General features: G+C 44.3%; 1 protein-coding gene across 4 annotated transcripts in view; it reads left to right on the top strand.

Moving 5' to 3' along the window:
- The window catches only part of NFIA (nuclear factor I A), a 672,686-nt gene that overhangs the window by 337,265 nt on the left and 314,997 nt on the right, over window positions 1-20,424 (top strand). The window lies entirely within an intron of this gene.

Genomic DNA, 20,424 nt, shown 5'->3' with positions numbered 1-20,424 from the left:
ATTCTTTTGAGACTGATTGGATTTAAGGTATAAGCAAACTCCTAGTGAGAGAAGTTCCTCTAGTCTAGTTATGGATTGCTTGCAAATGGCGCAGGGTAAGTGACCGGGCCAGAGGCTCGCGGTCAGGAGGTGTCCGGCACAGGAGCAGAGTCCACCCCGACTCTCGGACTCATCGTTCATGATCCCCTATTTTTGGTAAATGGACCAAACCAGACACATCCTTACGTCAATTCTAGATTTGAATATGAACAGATGACATGATGCAAGTAACTAAAATAAAACAAGATTTCTGAGAAAATTTATAGATTGAGGTCCGCAACTCGTCATCTCCCAGACGTTCGTTAAGTGTCCACCCCACGCCAACCAGAGGCAGAAGGCTAGAGCAGAGAGGGTGATGATTTCACAAGTGAGGAGGATGTCCGGGCTGGCAGCAGCCTATAGGCTGTGTTAGACTGTCTTTGATTGGAGAAAATACAGCAGAGAGGTAAATAAAGGTAATTCAAGTTAGAATATGATAGGTGCAGAGGAGAGAGAATAATAGTGAGCCTTTATAGAGTGTTTTAAGATTGGCAAAGCACTTTATATATTAATATATGTAATTTTCACATTAATCACATAATATGTGTGATCTTCACAATGTCAGGATGAGTCCATTATCATCCACATGTTTCAGAGGAGGAAACTGAGGCAGATTTAAGAGTCTCATTCTGGGTCAGTAATAATAGTAGTTAACATATTAACAGTAATAATAATAGTTAACATATTAATAGAGCCAATAACATAAATATAAATAGAGCTTACTATATGTCAGGCATATATTTAAAAATACTTTTCCATCACTACCTTGGGAGGCAGGGACTAGTTTACAGATGAGGAAACTGAGGCGCAGACTGAAGTTTAAGAACTTGCAGAGTCACACAGCAGGATCTGAACTTGGCTTCCTGACTCCAACTTGTATTTCTCCATTGCATCACCTAGCTAAGATCTAGAAAAAGTGTTTTAGGAAATTAGAATTCCTGGTGGTTTTGTGGTTAGAGATTGGGGTTTGGAGACACGAGACGTGGTCTTTGATCCCGGCTCTGGCACTTACTCTCTGAGTGATGTTGGGCAAAGAACTTTACTTTTCCAAGCCTCAGTTTCCTCCACAAGAAAGTAAGGTATTGGGCTTGATGAGTGTTAAAATTGCTTCTAGTTCCTTCTATGGTTATATGACTCTTTCAGGTCCTCAGTTTCCCTGTCTTTAAAGTGAAGGGGTGGACGTAAATGGGCTATAAGACCTGTTTGGTTCTGGGACCTTCTGCTATTATGTTTGAGGAGGAAGGGATCTCTTTTCATTCAGTCTGTGGAGAAGACAGCATCAGATCCAAGCTTTGAAGGAGGAGATGCAACTGAGTGCTTGCAATGAGAGAATGCATCTGAGACACAGGGGATGACTTTTGAATACCATAATGATGGCGCACTCAATAATTCAATATTAAGTAAGCAGGAGAAGGCCTCTGGAGAATTGTTGGGTTCTCTACAGAAGAGTGAAAGCATTTCGTAGGACGAGACATTGGGGGCTCTTTGGATTGTATCTTGATGGGGGTCTAACACCCCCGGGTCACCCTGGGCCTGGAGTCTGGCAGCTGACAGTTACAAGCTAGCACTTAGGGTGGACTTTCCTCCCACTCTTCCTGACTGATGGGGAGCGGACTTTGGTTACCATGACCTCTCCGTGGTGTCATGGCCTTTGGAACATGGGGATTATTGGATCAAAAAAGTTGGGTCAGCTCAAGGGAATTCTAGGAACAGGGTCTCTATGTTCAAATGAAGTAATTGATGTCAATTGTTTTACGACCTTTAAAGCCTTCTTTATACCATGAGGTGGTATAATTTTTATGGTGTTTTTCCTAGGGATGTTTGCTGGGGCATTGCTGAGTTTGGTCTGCCTTAGCTCACCCGAAGAGTGGGTAGATGAGCTCATTGGGTGACCCTCCTGTAGATTACTGTTGGCTTTCAGTCCTATGATCATAGGATTTTGTAACCTGGTCCTAGTAGAGATGACCATAGTCCTCTGAAGAAGGAATAATGGGGGACACAGTTGCAACCTTAGGTCCAGAAGCGTGGGTGCCATGAACAATCTTTAGTTTCCTAAATACTGTTTTGTTCTTGGAATGTTGTTCTAGAACAGCTCTCTCTCTGCTTGGGAACACTTAAAGGCATCCAGGCTGAGTTTAAAAAAAAAAAAAAAAAAAAAAAGGTGTAACTCTCTTGTAACGGCCTGAGACTTATCACAAAGCTAGGCTGACATCAGTGACGGTGCGCCCAGAAAGGTGTTTGGATTTGATAAGCTGCTAAAGAAGGAGACTTTGTTGTTTTTTTCTTTAAGCAGCTGCTTCTGGTCTCTGAGTTTCAGTTCCATTTCAAAACGGACAGGGGAGGGGGGAGAGTGTGCTTTGCTCAATAGCAAATGACAGAGAGTGTTTATAGAAAATAATTCTTAAGTTTCTAAAGCGGCATTTACTTTGAAGTAAAGCACATTTATAATGGCCCCCAGCTCCTCCGAGTGTCCTTGGAAAGGTCATTTAATCTCATAGAGTTTAGGTTTTTCCATGGCCCTAATTTCATATTGTAATAGATCATCATATTAGGCCATGGGGATGAAAAATATTCATAGCTAAACATTTGTGCAGTAAGGACTCCTAGTAATTTACTAAGGGGCTGTGCACCCCCTTCCTGTAACTTACAAAAGAAGAGTCCCTAATAACTAATAGGAAGGATACTTTGTATCTAACAGAGGAAGGTCTCTTGTAACTGACAGAGGAAGGATACCTTGTAACTAACAGAGGGAGAATCCCTTGTAACTAACAAAGAAAGAGTCCCTTGTAACTGACAGGGGAAAGGTCCCTTGTAACTAACAGAGGAAGGGTCCCTTGTAACTAAAAAAAGGAGGTTCCCCTTGTAACTGACAGAGGAAGAATTTCTTGTAACTAACAGGGGAAGGGTCCCTTGTAACTAACAGAGGAAGAGTTTCTTGTAACTAACAGGGGAAGGGTCCCTTGTAGCTCTCAGGGGAAGGGTCCCTTGTAACTAACAGAGGAAGAGTCCCTTGTAACTAAGAGAGGAAGAGTCCCTTGTAACTAACAAAAGAAGTGTCCCTTGTAACTAATAGAGGAAAGGTCTCTTGTAATGTAAGAGCCCTTTGTAATTTACAAATTAGAGCCCCTTGTAAGGCTCTGAGTAGGGGCCCCATTGGAAGCTTAAAAAAGTATTTTCCCTACCATTTTCCTGAGGCAACTTAAGGCAAGAGTGGAGAGCACCATGAATTTGGAGTCAGTTTTCTCACCTATCTCCCAGGACTGTTGTGGAGAAGGAAGGAGATGATGTATCTAAAGGGTTCTGCAGACCTTAAAGTCTTAGCTGTGCTTGGTAGGACATACAGATATTATCTCCATCTTATAGTTGGGGCAAACTTAAAGACAGTAAAGGAGTGAGATCTCTGAGGTTCCCTTTGAAAACTATTAACGAGGCTTAAATATACGTATGCCCTTTGGAGGGCCTGGCCTGGTAGGTGTTTAATAAATGTTTTATCGATCTGATCCCTCCAAGTTATAAAACATGAAAATGATAATACATTTAGGGGCATGTGAACTTGAAGGAAAAAGTGAGGGAGATAGAAGACTTGGGTACTTTTAAAAGAGTTTCCAAAAGAAAGAGAGATCTATTGTTTGTATGGTTCCTGCAAATTTTATTCATGGATGTTTTGGTTTGATCTCAGCAGGAATCATTTCTGAGGTCATGCTCTCACTTTTTTCCCCCACCAATGGCTAAATGTTTTGCCTGATGCCCTCTGGGTTGTGTCTTCAAAGTTCTATCTTTGTTGGAGTGTCGAATATAGATCTATTAAATAGGAGCTGAGCAAAAGAGTTAATTGTTTAGGATTATTTGTGTGTCTTTCTTGAAATTTTATTTCTTTTTTCCCCATGTTTTTATTATAACTTTTTATCGACAGAACATATGCCTGGGTAATTTTTTACAACACCATCCCTTGTACTCACTTCTGTTCCAACTTTTCCCTTCCCTCCCTCTGCCCCCTCCTCTAGATGGCAAGCAATCTTATACATGTTAAATATGTTATAGTATATCCTAGATACAATATGTGTGTGCAGAACCGAACAGTTCTCTTGTTGCAGAGGAAGAATTGGATTCAGGAGGTAAAAATAACCTGAGAAGAAAAACAAAAATGCAAACAGTTTACACTCATTGAAATTTTATTTCTAATTGTTCAGCCGTGTTCTGACTCTTAGGGATCCCATTTGAGTTTTTCTTGGCAAAGATATTGGAGGAATTTGCAATATCCTTTTCCAGTTCATTTTACAGATGCGGAAACTGAGGCAAGTAGGTTTAAGTGACTTGTTCTAGGTCACATAGCTAGTAAGTGTCTTGAGACTGGATTTGAACTCAAGAAGATGGAGCCTTGTACTCTATCCATTGCACCATTCAGCTGCCCTGATTGAGAGAGGTCAAAGACAAGGCAGTGCTCTGGAGTTGAAAGACCTCTAGCTTTAGTCAGAGGACTTGGATTTGAATGCTCCCTAAACCATTTACTGCCAATGTGTCTTAGAGCAGATTTGCTGTCTCTGGCACTCAGATTTTTTCCTGTGTGAAACGAGGGAGCCAGACGAGTGACCTCTGAAGTTCTTCCCAGCTCTAAATCTGTGAGCCTCTGAATTTCCCCCTCACCCTGGCTACTGTGTTTACAATGCTGTGTCTGTGTGACTCTGGATGCATTTGGGCATGGGGGATGGGGAGGGACAGCCTTGAAGGTGGGGTCATAGCCTCTCTTCTGAGCTCTTATGCCTCTAGGGATTAGAAGCACCATGGAAGCAAGCCCTTGGCCTGAACCAAAAATACTTCAACCCCTTCAACAAGGTCTAGCTTTCAGGGGACTTACCATAGTTTTGTCATTCTCTGCAAAGAGAATGGGATTTCTGTGATGGAACTAAACTTGGAATGAATAGGAAAGATGGAGCCATCAAGTTCCAAGGACTCCGAGCTCCCTGAGCTCGGGTGGGGGCGGGGAGGGGGAGGAGGAGAAGTAATTTATGGATCTCGGTAGAAATTATAGTTGATTTTTTTCCCCTATGAACTCACTGTTCCCTTGTCACATGACTGGAATTCAATTATCAGCACCATAAATATTCTTGTGAATGGGAGCAGTGTGTTTGGAAATGAATTTCTTCTTCCCAAAGAGGAAGAAACCTTTAGAAGTTATTAGGAATAATGCCGGAACAGCCATGATTCTAAAGGCAAATGGGAACCAAGGCCTGGAATGTTTCCCTAGAGGAGGGGGTTTTCGATGAGTCAGACATGCACTGGTGACGGATGGTGTGAAGGTGGATATATTTTTTAAATACATTTTTTAGAGCTGGCTGTATTTAGAAGTTTATTTATAATTGGTTTTTAGGATCAAGCAAGGCTGTTGATGCATAACTGAGACGATCGTTTGCTTCCATTAGTGGCCTTGAAATATTTAGTAAGGGCTTGAGTTTAGCATATCAGCTGTCCCAGCCATTGTGAAGAATGGAGGTCCATGTTTGGGAAATCTTGTAGTGAAAACCAAGAGGTGTGACCCCTTTTTGTGTCTGACCCCTGGTCTGGAGCAGAAATGGCCAATGTTTTGTGTCTGGGGGTTCCTGTCTTTGAAATCGCCGTTTACTTAACCCACCCCAGACAAGTAACAATTTCTGTGGTTGAGAAACTGAGTTCATGTGACCACCAGTAGTCTTTCATGGGGTGGGCCTGGCCAGTGAAAGAGCTGGGTGACTTGGATGCATTTTTTTGGTTACCCACAACACACATAACCGTAGCATCCAGCTACAGGAGAAAGCCATTCGATCCCAAATGACTAATAGCTGGCTGGCAGTCCCTTGGGATTGAATGGGTTTCTTGGTAGACTAAGCACTCTGTGCAGCTGAATGTTAAAGTCATATGTTAGACATAAATATAACAACGAGATAGATTGTCATAATGGAAAAGGCACCACACTTGGGTTCGAGACCTGGCTCTACTGTATACTACCTGGGTGATGTAGGCATAGGCTTTTTCCCCTTCCGGTTTCAGTTTTGTCAGCTGTCTAATGAGGGAGCTTGGCGATGGATGGAGTGTGAGCCAGGCACCCTCCTCCTTCCCCTCTTTGCTGCCCTGTTTAGGGCTGGATGTCACAGGGTGTGACTTACTGGGACCTTTTTGGACAGGCACTTCTCAGGCAGTCTGCTCTGGGGGACTTCTGGGCCCTCAGAAGTAGGTCCACCTACCCTTCAGCATATGTAGCTAGTTACTAAAATCTTCAAAAGCCCTGGCATTTGCAGACCATTCATTGCCATTGTTGACTTTTAAACTAAGCTCTTCTGTGTGGATGTTTATTACCATTTCAATAGCAACATAAGGCCTGGCATTATTCAGCATTGTAAGAGACACCACTGTATGGCCAGCAGTCTGGACAGTTCTCATTGAATATCCTTTTCTGCCCTTAGAACTATTCACATAGAAAGCAGGGTGCAGTAATGGTGGGATTTTGATGTTTTGAAAGTCTGTTTAGTGGCTCAATCAATCAGCCAGCAAGCATTTCTTGAGAGCCTACTATGTGCCAACCTTTCCGGGACTTAGTTTCCTCATCTCTAAGTACCTCTGAAAACCCTCCAACTCTGTAGGGCTTGAATTCTATGATCCAGACTTTGAAGATACAAAGAGAATGAATGAAACTGTACCTCCTCTCAAGGAACTTACATTCTAAAAGGGAAACAACAGGAATATAAACACACATGTATATTGTTGAATAGTTTCAGTGATGTCCAATCTTTTATGTCCCCATATTGGGTTTTCTTGGCAGAGTTACCAGAGTGATTTGTCATTTCCTTCTCCAGATCTTTGGACAGATGAGGAAACTGAGGCAGACAGAGTGAAGTGACTTGCCTGAGTCACACAGCTAGTAAGAGTCTGAGGCCAGATTTGAACTTATGAAGATGAATTTTTCTGACCCCAAACCTGAACTTTATCTATTGCATGTGTGTGTGTGTGTGTGTGTGTGTGTGTGTGTGTGTGTGTGTACACACATTCATACACATGTAATCTATATAGTATAATTTATATATACAGAATAGAATGGGGGGTATTGTAGATTTGAGACCAGAAGGGATTTTAGAGCCCATAGATAAATATAGAAGAGTTAATGGGGAAGGAGAGAAAGCATTAGCAGTTAGAATCTAGAAAGGCTTCATGTAGAAAATGATGCTCGAGTTTATTTCTTGAAGAGAAAGAAGTTTGGCCAAAAGAAGTTCAACCAAGAACTTAAATTATAGCTGATGGAATAATCGGATCAAGTGAAGACTTTTTTTTAAAGATGGAGGAGACACTGGTGTTTTTGCAGAGTTGGGCTGGAACTGTCAGATAGGAGGATATTAAAGCTGAGAGAAAGTGAGGTGATAGAGCAATCTTTTGAGGAAGAATTAGAAGGATGGACTCAAGATACCTGTACAGTTCCTTATCTTGGCAAGGAGAAATCTTAACTTTTTTATTATAGACTTTTTAGAGTAAAGGAGGTGTTAGTAGGTGAAGGTTTCTTAGTGATATTAGATGAGAAGGAGAAAAGGAGCTCTCAAAAATGGAGAGGTTGGAGGGGGTGGGGGGAGAGTGCTCCAGGAGATGCTCAGCACAGTATTTAGCACAGAGAAGGAACTTAATCAATGTGTATTGATTGACTCCTGAAGACACTTTGAATGCTATCTCTACTGCTTATTATTCAGGTGACTTTTGGAACAACATTTAATTTCTTTGAGACTCAGTTTCTTTATTTGTAAATCAGGGGTAGTAGTAAACTAAATGACTTCAAAGGCTCCTTATAGCTCTAAACATATGTCCCAAGTATGTTTCTTAGTATGTTATCTAGTGATGGGAGGAATTCAACTTGTTACTTTATTCTGCTTGCCATTTCTTTCCCTGCAAATGAGTCATTCCATCACTCATTATCAACTCCTCAGGCTGCCTTCTCTGTCACCACGTCTCCATCTCTTACTTGGGACCCATAGTCATCCCTCTCTCCGTTAGTCGGCATGTTGAAAATGAGGTGATTTCTATTGATGAAACAAAGTTTTCCATAGGGATCTTCCAAGTAGCCTTTCATATCAGAAGGACTCTTTTATTTCCTTTGATCTTGTTGGCTTGATTTTAGTCCCCCACCTACCCACAAGGGATACTCCATTGCAAGAATAATAGATGCTAGAATCAGAAAAGTTTTGTTTCTAATGTCTGAGGAGACCTTTATTCTTATTGTCTTTTCCCCCAATTTTAAAGTTTTCCAGAAATCCTCTGTGTGAAATGAAATGTAAATTCCCTGAGGACAGGCCTGTTTCATTGGTTCATCTTTATATCTGTCATGTACCTGTAGACATTAAATAAATGTTAGAAACCCATTTGTAGATTTATAGATGGGCTTTTTCAGGAATACAGATTTGGCAGAGAAGCTGGACGACACCCCTAGGAATAAGGAATTATTTCCCTTCAAAATCAATGAAGGGAAATTCCCATTTATCTGGAGTCCCCCCAAACTTGGAAGCTTAAAGATTTCCTCAGTATCTCAAGGATCTGATTTTGTCATTGTGATTTCTCCCTTTGTTAATACCATCTCTTCTCTCTTCCCCCAACTATTTCCCCTTAGTTAATGTTCTTTGTGAATGATGCTGTTTGTGATAAGTGACCAGATGAGCTGGTCCTCAGAAAACAGACCATTCTACCTCCTCCACAAAAGTCTCCCATTGGGCCTATAACATTTTAATTTGATTTAACAAACACTGAGGATGTATCTACCGTGTACTGGATCTCAGAGGTAGTATGCTATAGTGGAAAGAGGATTAGAAGAATTAAGGAGACCCAGGTTCAAATTCTGCCCCAGAAAGATGACTGTGCAAACCCCTTTACTTCCTTCCGTCCATAAATAACAACCTCAGGATGTAATTCTTGTGTCATCAGTGGAGGGAATTTTCACACCTGAATTTTCCTAAATGCTGAAGAATCCAGGACCCAAACTAGAAATGTTCAAGGTTCTGAGCTGATACAAAGACCAAAGTAATGTAACTGTTGCCTTCAGAGATTATACTTAAATGGATTTTTTTTTTAAATTGAAAACCAAAGTTAGTGGACTAGGCTCTGTAGCCAGGCTTTTTTATTTATTTAGGTTTTATTTCAACATGATACCATCTACTTTGAGAAAAACATTTCTTCCTAAAAAATCCTCTCAGAGATTGTCCCAGAGCTGGTATGGTATCTATCCAATCTTCTCTACTTATCATATTCTTAGCATTGGGATATTCTCTTCATTTTGGTGTGGATGCATGCTATAATTCTGCGGCATCTTCAGAATCATCAAAAAAAAAAAAAAAGAAAATTCATGATCTTCTGGATCTGACTTTTGAGATCATGTGAAATCAAGTTTAATATTATTGTTTAATGGTTTGGGAGGGATTTTTTTTTGGCCTTTTCAAGATTCTTCCTCTTTGGGCATTGATGTTTCACATACAATATTGATGGATTAAATGGAAAATTTCACTGACTGGAACAATTCACTCCAGAACCTGTCTGTGTAAGGAGGAATTTAGTAAATTAGCATCTCTATAATTGACCCTGTGAGGCCTTGACATTCAAAGAGATTCTTCTCGTCTCTTGCCCTCTACAGTAGCTACTCTTGCAAAGCCAACCTGGAAAGTTAATATTCTTAATGAAGACATAAGAGACTTTTTTCTTGGGCATTAAATCAACCCTTTAAGGGCATCACATCTCTGCTAGCCCATGAATGGGTATTTTGGCACCTGATGAGAGCTCATTTATCTTATGCAGATGCCCATTTACTCCACCTGGCCATTTACCCGCACCTGAGGGAAATTGGGTCCGAAGCTCAGGAGTTGGGGGGCTTGGGCTTTGGAACTGCCAAAGTCACCGGAGGCACAAGCAGCATTGCCTGACGGAGTGCTGATGCCGAGGCATCTTCCCTGCTTGGGGCATTGCCGGGGTGTCGGTTGTATCTTTGCTTTTTAAATTGTTCTTGGGTCATTATAGGTGGCAGTGTGGGCAGTGCTGGGCATCTCACCTCTGATGCTTCTTATTTGCTCTTTAACCCTTGGGAAAATAGCCTAGTCTCTGAGCACTCTGGGCAACAGCTAGAACTTGCCTTGAGTCAGTTGTCATTCTGTGAGAGTTTTCTGCTCTAATAGAATCCTATATTGGTACATTTAGAGCCCTCAAAGAGTGGTTTTAATCTAAACTCATCGTTTTCAATGTAAAAACTGAGAATCAGAGAGATGACATTACTTGGTCCTATAAATTGGAATTTGAACTCAGGTCTTCATGACTTTAAGCTTCAACTGAACGAATCTGCCAGCCATAATTAAGTGAGAACAATAAAGGAGCAAATTAGCACCCTCTGTAAGTAATTCTGAAAGTCATAGAGAAGCCCTGCATCACATGTGCCATAGCATTCCTCGTTGGTAAGAGACAGAACTCCTATTTGAATTTGGGTCCTCTGCCTTCCGTTGTGCCGTCTGCCCTCCTTCGTAGTTCTGGGAGATTTGCCTATCCACAGGGCTGATTTCAGCCCCCCTCAGCCACAATCAGTGGAGTGTTTTCCTCATTAGCAGTCTCCATATTCTCATAGCAGCTTATCTCCTCTGTGGCCCTTCTACTTCCTAGGGTCACCGATTTTGAGAAACAACATTTGAATATGCATTTTGTAGTTTGCAAGGTGTCTTCCTCCCAGAAAGCCTATGCAAGAGTTGTTACTAGTGGGATTTTCCCATAATACATGCTTATGTGTTTATTGAATGAATAAGTGAAAGAGCTGGGATTGGGGAAGAGATGGCTTAAACACAATGAATGAGACTTAATAAATGGTTGTTTACAATAAATACAATATATAACTATAAGATATTTAATATGTATGGGAATGCCCGCCATCCAGGGGAGGGGGTGGAAGGAAGGAGGGGAAAAACTCGGAACAGAAGGGAGTACAAGGGATAATGTTGTAAAAAAAAATTACCTATGCATATGTACTGCTAAAGAAAATGTTATAATTATAAAAATTAATTTTAAAAAATGCTTAATAAAAAAATAAATACAATATATAATAAATATAAATAATATTTACATAGGACTTCAAGATTTGTAGTTTTACAAATATTATTTCATTTTGCTATTATTGTCATTTCACACATAAGAAAACGAAGGCCAAGAGAGATCAGTGACTTACTCAGGATCCCAGATCTACTAAGTGCTAGTGGCTGGATTTGAAGCGACTCTTTCCAAATCCAGCAGCAATAAATACTCTGTTCATTGTGCCCTGGAATAATAGATGGTCCCAGGACCATTTCTATCTAAACTGTAATGGAAGATAAGATGAGAAGAATGGTAATAATTTATATTATTTATTTATTTATTTATATTTTTTATTATATTTATATATAATGGCCATTTATAGTAATTTAAGGTTCTCCAAGCTCATTTCTCTCTTTTGAGGTTGAGGATCTCAACCTCCCCATTTCACAGATGAGGAAACAGAGCCTGAGAGAGAGGAAGCAGAATTTTCCTCTACTGGGTCAGTAGTAAGAGAGAAAAGTAGAATCCTGAGTCGAGGATGTATCTGATCCCAGAATGAACTCCCGGGAAGGTGAGCAGGAACCTCAGGGAACTTTTAAAGGAGATTTAGGGTTCTTCTTATCCAGGCGTATCTGGGAGCACTCTATGGAGTTGATCCATCAGGGTCTGTCCTGCAGAAAGTCGAAAAGCTCGAGTGACCTCGAGTTTGTTTCTTCCTTGGAACAAAGGCCCAGCCTTTTCATCCCAGTTTTTTGCTAGTGCTGGTGTTTGATTGTGAGTCACCAAACACTGTGGTCTCTGAAGAATCGAGTGCTAGCCTATGTTTGGAACATGCTATTTTAGAAATTCTGCAATTTCCCCGAAACCTGGGCGCCTGCTAGGAGCAAATCGCCAATTTGCATTTTAAGCCGAAATCCGTGTAGTGAAAGATGAGTCCAAACTGGAGACTAATGGCTCGAGCAGTCCCCACTTCCATGTGTGTGAAAAGTCAGTGGCAGCCGCTTAGTGGGCAGAGTGGGATTGAGCTGGGGAGTCAGTCAGGAACTTGGTAAGTGTTCCCTGTGTGCCAAGCATTGGGGCAGGAATCGCACCTTAAAGAACTCCCGACCTACCGAGGGAGTCTGGGAGTAACTGGACCTGGGAGATGGATAGAAATGGCTAGTTGGAAAGGATTCCGCACCAATGGGATGCTCTCTTCACCCCTCTCCTAAAAGCTTAATTTGGACAGGTGCTGTCTCATACACAAACACTGCCTTCCTCCCAGCGCCTCGTCTATATTCGAGCCATACTAGATGCTTATGTGTTTATTGAATGGGGAAGAGATGGCTTAAACACTTAATGAATGAGGCTTAATAAATGGTTGTTTATAATAAATGAAATTGAATTAAATTGCATTATCTAATTTCCCAGAAGTACTTTCATAGGGTCATGAAAGGGACCTCGGATCTCTGAAGCCATCTGGTGTAGCCTTCTCTTTTTACTGAGGAGGAAAGCGAAGCCCAGAGAGGTTAAAGGTTAAAGGTATATAGTCCAAGTCAAGATTAGAATCCAGGGCTTCTTACGCCAAATTAAATATTCTTTTCTTTTGTATCCCATTATTTACTGACCAGGAACTCCCCAAACTGATGAAACTGTACAAAACCAGAACATCGTGTAGCGCTTTGCTGGGTCTTGAGGGAAAGACAAGAATATAAAAAATGGCCAACTCCCCTGTCCTTAAGGGGCTTCTAATTACTAGGGAGCAGTGTCAGACTGAGGGTAATGGGTTCAGTTGTCCCCATGGGATCACAGGCATCTGGAAGGGACCTTGGAGGCCAGTTCTTCCCCTGCCTTCTCATTTTTCAAATGAGGGCCTTCCTTGCCACTGATTTGTCCACGATCATGAAGTTAGTGTCTGAGGAGGAATCTCTTTTGGGAGTGAATGTTTTGTGTGTAGCTGGACAGTTGTCCCTTTGGGGATCCCTCGGGAAAGGTCTTTCAGCCACACTTGGGGTACGGCAGGCTCATTCGGATTCCCCTTGAACCCTTTCCTGTGCTCTTCTCTTTGTTGGCTTGGACCTCATGGCCTTCCCCCAATTGTGCCAAAACTTAACTTGTATCATTGAACTGGGAGATATTAAAAAAAGAAAACAACTATTGGGGCGGGGGGAGCCATACTTCTGACTCACCTGTGCCTCTGCTGCCCAAATAGCCCCAGATACCTTAAGGCGCTTCAGGGATCATCACTGCGGAGTCTGTTTATGACCAAGAAGAGGCTTAAACAGTGCTGGGAGACCTCAGTATTGATTAGTTGGTTCTTCCTTTTTCGCTTTCAGAGTAGCAGGGATGGTCCAGCAGAGTTCTATTCCTTACTGAGTATATTAAATTAAACATACAAAGCTCCTGGAGCCACTGGAGATGGGGCCGCAGCCTGGCCGAATGGGACTCTCTTACCACAAAGATGCATGAAGAGCTTTTAACTGTGGCTTTAGCTAGAAAGGGCAGGGATGATGGATGTGTTTGCCAGAGGTCTTGGAAATCACCAAAGAGGGGAAGGCCTCCTGAAGTTCTGCAGTTCTTTGTCTTTCCAAAAACCCTTCGAAAGCTGTCCTGGTGCACAGGGCACTGTGGGACTTGGCCTTCTCCTTGGCTGAAGACAAAGCCAGGGACATATTAAGAAGGGATGGGAATTTCTGACTGGTGGAAGGCCAGTGTGGGATTTCCTAGGCTTCCCAGCTGTTGTACAACCTATTTTTGCATGTTTAGAGCAATCTTGGGAGGCAGCATAGTACAGTGGGAGGTACACAGCTTGAATCCGAGAGTTGATGTGGTCCAAGCCTTGGACTTGGAATCAACAGATCCTCCCTTGTCACTTTAATTTCCTCCAGTTTGCATTTCCTTATCTTTAAGAGGAAGAGCTTAGACTGCCTGACTTCTCAAGGCCCTTTTAGTTTATAATTAATGACCCTATGGATATATTATTACCTGCATGATCTTAGCTGAATCACTTACCTGCACTCTGATCCTCAGTTTCCTTGTTTGTAAAACGAGACTAGCATGTCTCTAAGCACCCTTCCAGGGCTCTGGGATGAGCTTCAATGAATTGGGCAGCCAGTCAACAGTCATTTATTAAGCAACTTTTCTGTGTCAACCAAAGAGAAACACTTCCTGCCCTCAGGAAGCTTATATTCTAAGTGAGAAGGCAACACAAGCATATTTTGGGATATATGCAGTGTAGATACAATGTGACCTTTCAGGATTTCAGTGGTAGGGATGGCAGTAGCAGTTGAGCTTCTTGCAGAGGGAGGAGCTTCATCTGAGAAAGAGCAGGGTTTCCAGAGGACTTGAGGGAAGAGGTAGACTGAGTTGGGAGATGGAGCGGCAGACGCAGTGAACAATGGCATTGTAACTGATCATTGAGGCCAAAAGGAAGAGGAGAGGTTAAGACGGGCAAAGCCAAAGGGTTTTTAATTTGATCCCCAAGGTAATAGGGAGCCATGGATGTTTCTTGAAGGAGGGCTGCCGTGGTCAGATTGCTTCAGTAGGGACTTGGAGGCTCCCTCCTCTGAGAGGTTGTGGAGAACAATGCTGTCCTGATGTGGTTTGAGATTAGTGGCTGGTGGCTTCCTGTCCGACTCTTACTTCTGGCTTCTGGTCTCTTCAGTTCTGACAGCTGGGGAAGCCCGGAGGCCGTGGCAGTGAAACGGTTAATCCGGCGGCCTCCCTCACCGGTTCCCCCAGATATGCTCACTGGCTGTACAATGGATAATTGTTCGCTCTGGCAGTACAGATGCTCATGCAGATGGGATGGTGTACCTGCACGCATCGCCAATGAATTAGACTGCAATCCCCTTTATAAGCATAAATATGTAATTTGTTCAGCTGTTGTAATTAAATATGTATGTGTGAAACAGCCACCATTCAGGTCATTAATGATGCGCCATGCCAAATTAGGGCTTACAGACAGTAATGTACATTGTTGTGCATTGAGGGAATTGCAAATAACACGGCTAAGCCTTCCCTAGGAAAGTGACGGATTCACCGGCTTTCCGGAGAACACATCCATTCCTGGGATTATTATTTCTTTTTAGATATACCCCCCTTTCTTTTTTCTTTTTTTCTTTTTTTCCTGTGTCAAATACTTGGAATTGTCACCATGGGTTTAATCTGATTATGGAGTGAACATTTGACAGCTCAGATTCTGAAGTCTTTATTAACTCACTCCCTGCTCTTTGGGGCCATCCAAAATAAAGAGCCCCAAATGCTTGGATCAGTGACTTTGGACTCGGGGTCCCCGTGTTTTTACCTCTGGGATACTGGTGAAGGTGGTAGATTCAGCCTTTTCTTGGAATGTTGGGTAATTTTGTGTTGTTGTAAAATTTCGTATTATTTCAGCGCTCTCTCCCTTCTCCGTCCCCCTGCCCCGTATCTATAAAGAAATCCCAGTGGTAGTAAAACATTTTTTTTTTAATTTCTATAGGAATCGAGTAGATAAAAATAGTTATCAAAACATAAACAAACAAAATAGTTACGTTGTCACCGAGTACATTAACTCCCAAGGGGTGATTTGTGATTTGGAGGAAGAGGAAAAACAGCTTTCATGGGTCAGAATGATCTCTGTGTGTTTTTTCTTTAAGTTAATGTTCCCAGCTTTATAAAGCGAGCGGTCTAATTAAGGACAAGTCATGTTCTGTTCAGCTCTCCCAGTCTGTGTATGTGTGGAGGGGTCTCAAGTTGTTCCTGTCCTTTAAAACAGTCGCCTGTCAAACATACCCGGCTATTTTTACTTCACATTCTTCCTCTTGGATTGAGATTTTGGCTGCCAGGAGGCAGGCTATTTTTAATGTATATTTTGTTTTGACGGTTGGTACTGAAATGACAAGAGCTAATCACGTTGACCTCGGTGTCCAATGGGACCCCCCCAAAAGGAAGCATCTCAGAGTTAACACTGCCTTGTTCATAGTTGGGCGAGGGCCATTCTTCTGTCATCCCCTGGCATGTGATTTGCTGGGGCCTCTTGTAAGCAGATGCTGAATCCTGGGCTTCTGAGGCCCTGGAAGTGGAGAAAATCTAGCCTTGGGGACTGGTCTGGTGTAGAACGGGCTTGGACAAAGCCGCAAAGTCGCTGAGATCAACCTTCAAGGACAGAGATGATGTAGAACAGACTTGGGTCCGCCGAGTCTGTTTGACGGCAGCCAGAGGTCCCAGAGTTCTCGGGGTCCCAGATGAACGAGGAAACAAAGGCCTGGTCCTTGGGCCTAGGCGGGCTTCTGACTTGCATAATTTGGGACTTGAAATGTAACATTTGCATTGAAGGAATGGATGAAGGTTCAGATGTGCAAATTTCCATCTTATTCAAAACAGATGAAGTTATAAGACCAGAATTCCCTTTACCTAAGTTATTTTTCCTGTGATAACCAAGAACTTGTACTTCGGTCAGGCCTCCACGGCTCCTTTGATCTCTTCTCTTTGGGCATTCCCTCCGGCAGGGCTGCTGCTGACCTTTGCGTGAGAGCAACCTGTCAAAAGCCTTATTACTTTAAAGACTTCTTATCTTCAGCATCTGTTTTTCTTCCACATTTTCCTGAAGTTCCCCCCCCCCCCTTTTCCAACTAACTTTTTTTAATTGTTTGCTTCATGAAGCTCGGGGCAATCTGGTAAAGCTTGTGGAGGCATTCGGAGAGTCGTGTTTTTAAAGAAATCAAATAAAATCTGTAGAACTCCAAAGGAAACAGTGAAAATCTTAAAACCAGAGAGCACAAGCTGAGGAGTCCCCGGATGGGGGAGGGCCTGGGGGCCATCGGGAGAGGGGTTAGCCCCCTAACAACCTCCCCGACTGGTATGGAGCAGTAAGTTCTCCGGACTTAGTCCAGAAAGCTCCGCAGCCGAGGTTTGTCCGGGACCGCGCCAGCCTCCGGAAGCAGAACCAGAACCGGGCCTCCCTGACACTCTCATTCTCTGACTCCGCGCTTTCTCTCCGTTCACCACGTTGTTTGTGGCATGGCGGGAAAAGCCAGGAGACTGTGGAATAATCGGAAGCTCCTCTCTGGCGTCCTGCGCTTGATGATCCCTGGGGCCTCAGGAAGTCACTATGGGTGACAAGGCTGGGGTCGGTTTTTCTGATCAGTTTTGAAATGTTCTATTAGTTTAATTATGCTGAGAACATGGGGACCCCAAGTTGGCAGAATAAGATTCCCCCAGTTTCCTTTTCCAGTTGCTTCTCGAAATGCCAATGACCTTTTGCTGTTCTCTCTGTCTGGGTCGCCGAGCTCCACTAGGGAGACCCGGCAGCCATTGTGGACTGTCCATGCAGGAAGGCCTCACAGGGCTGGTGGCTGCTGGTGGCTGCTGGGGCAGGGGCGGCTGTCCCATTAAGCGTTTCCTCCTTCTGAGGAATCTCCTGATGACACCTTGGAGTCATGGGTTGTTAGGGTGGTGGAGTGAGGACTTCCCTTGGGTCCGCCCCTCCCGTTCCCCCAGCCGCAGGCCCGTGAGCACGTGGGTGATGCCTGAGAACGGTGAGGCTGCCTCCTTGGGTCCAGGTCCCCCTCCCCCAGTGGCAGGCCCGTGAGCACATGGGTGATGCCGGAGAACTGCGTGCGGCTTCAGGCCTGGTCCTGAGGAGATCCGGCCTGTGAAAGCCCGGCATGTTGTCCGTTATGTATTAACTCTGGCAAAGCTGCGCATTAAATAAATTAACCATTAATAAGGGGAGGAGCGCCGTGGGGGGGGGGGGCAAGGGCGGGGGGGAGGGAGGCAGGGACTTCACACTCCTCACGGCAGGGCCGGGTCGGAGGGGGGGGTTGCTGTTTGCGGCAGTTGTTTCTTTGGCCAGGGCTGCAGTAAACACTTTCCCTCCGATGGAAGGTTTCTGTTGTGTCTGGCAGCCGCGCGGGCCGCTTGAACTTTAGCCAGAGGCAAATATTTATATATCAGAGTGTGCAGTGTTCCACTGGTCAGGCCTGGGAGGGGGGGCCTTGTTCTCTGGAGGATGGCTTTTTTTCTGACCCCCCATCCCCCCCACCGTGTGACAGGGAGAAGCGGGCCTGGTTGCGGTCACTTCAGGGCTGGGGGGGGCGGGGGAGGGGGGTCCGCCCGGGCCGGGGGGTCCGCCCGGGCCGGACGGTCCGCCTCTGAGGGCCTCCGGGGAGCCACGCTCTCCTAACGGAGACCGGCCCGGTGTTCCCATCTCTTCCCTCCCCCAGTCGCCTCGGAGAGTTTACAGTTAATATTTCCCCTGGAACGGTGTCAAGCTTTTGACAGAGCCTGAGTGTACGCTGAGCTGTGAGACTGAGCCGGAGAAGTAGGAAATGTGTTTCTACTCAGATCTGCGAGGTTTATGGAGGGGAGAGGGAGCCTCGGCGGGGGCGGGAGGGCACCGGGCGCGGGCTCAGCCTGCCGGGTCCGGTCCGGAGCAGTCCGCCATTTTAAGAATCAGCAAGGGCGAAGCTGCTCGGCTCCTTACATGGCGGCTGTATTTACTGCGCTGCTGGCCAATGGCACGAGCCGTGCCAAGCCACGTGACGTGCCACGAGTACACTCCCAGCCATTTCCTCGGCCCGGACCAACTCGGTTACCTCTCGGGCGCACTTTACCTTGCCGCCCGTGCCAGGCGCTCCTGCCCGACGCGGCTCCCCCTGGCACTTGTCCATGAAGTTATTTTAGTAGGTAGGCCGGCTCCGAGCACTTGAGCCCGCATTCTTTATGTAAAATGGATTTCCCTTCCTGGCCCTGGGCCAAGGGGACAGAGCGCTCGCTGGGCGAGAAGAGAGCGGCTCCGCTGAAAAGCTGGTGGACTGACACCCCGTTCTGCTGGCTCGGGACCAAGTGGCGGCGGGTGCCAGAACCCGGCAAAGTGACACACTATTGTGTAATGGGAGCGGGCTCGGAGCGAGCGGGAGCCGAGAACTTCCTCCGGGCCTGCTCGGGCCTGCCTCCGACCTGAGCGGAGGGGGCGAGGGAAGGGCCCCGGCCTGACCCACGTGCACGTGGAGGGCCCGGAGAAGGAACCTTCCCTTGGCCGGCTGTCGGCCCTCCGGCTGCTTTAACCCCATGCAGCCCATCGCTGGGCCGGCGAGAATCCGGCCGCAGCTCTGCCCTTTGGGAAAAGTTTCCCTGTCCAGAGAGAATGAAAAGATGTAGGCCCAAGTCAGTCAGTCAGTCAGCACTTATTGAGCGCTTAATATATACCCGGATAATGGGCTAGACAACACTGGGGATACATTTAAATGTTAGGGTTAAAATAGAATCCGGCTGCAGCTTTGGCCTTTAGGAAAGGTTTTCCTTATCCAGAGAGTCTGGAAAGATGAAGGCCCAAGGTTAGTCAGTAAGCACTTATTAAGCGCTTCATATATACCGGGACAACATGCTAATAGACACTGGGGATATATTTAAACACTAGGGTTAAAATAGAATCTGGCCGCAGCTTTGGCCTTTTACAAAGTTTTCTCCAGAGAGCTGTCTGAAAAGATGAAGCCCCAAGTTAATCAGTCAGTAAGCACTTATTGAGCACTTAATATATACCTAAACAAAGTACTAATAAACACTGGGGATACAGAAAAATACAAACCAACCCCCCAAACCAAACTGGTCTCTGCTCTCAGGGAGCTTCTATTTCAGTAGAGGGGCTCACATGCTAAAGGCTTAGGAAAAAGTTCCCTTGTTGTCCCCTAATTCAGGGGATTAAAAATTCAGAATCAGTGGTCAGCTTTCACTGCCTCATTCATCCAAATGTGAGTAAGACAATTCAATTCACTTATTCAAATTCGAAACAAATAATATACATAGATAACTTTCACCCTTATAAAACTTTGTGTTCTAATTTTGTCCCTCCCCTAGACAGCAAGTGACCCAATAATATATGTTAAACATGTGCAATTCTTCTATACATAATGCAATAAACATTTATTAGGTGCCAGTGTTCGTTGAGAAAAATATAAAAGTGACTGAAATAATCGCAGCCCTCAGAGAGCTTATGGTCCATCAGGGAAGACAACATTTGTATAGAATAGTGGATGAAAAATATGAGACTAAAACCGTTAAGGTCATCTCCGAGACCAAATCTGTGATCCTTGGATCCAAATTTTAGTTTGTTTTTTTTTTTTTGGGAGGGAAGGGGAAGTGTTGACCACCAGCAAGAGGAGGGATCAGGGATGACCTTGAAATAGGAGATAATGCTTAGTGTGCACTCTGAAGGAAGCTAGGGGTTCCAAGGAAATGGCCTTTCAGGGACTCCTCCACTCATCCTTGGCTTCCTTTGAGCTACTTGCTTTGGCTACTCCCTTCTAAAAGAAGCTTTTTTTGCAGGACTTTTCCCTCTCTCAG

The sequence above is a fragment of the Sminthopsis crassicaudata genome, chromosome 4, assembly GCF_048593235.1.
Source record: "Sminthopsis crassicaudata isolate SCR6 chromosome 4, ASM4859323v1, whole genome shotgun sequence".
NCBI lineage: Eukaryota > Metazoa > Chordata > Mammalia > Dasyuromorphia > Dasyuridae > Sminthopsis > Sminthopsis crassicaudata.
This window is presented reverse-complemented; position numbering and strand designations above follow the sequence as displayed.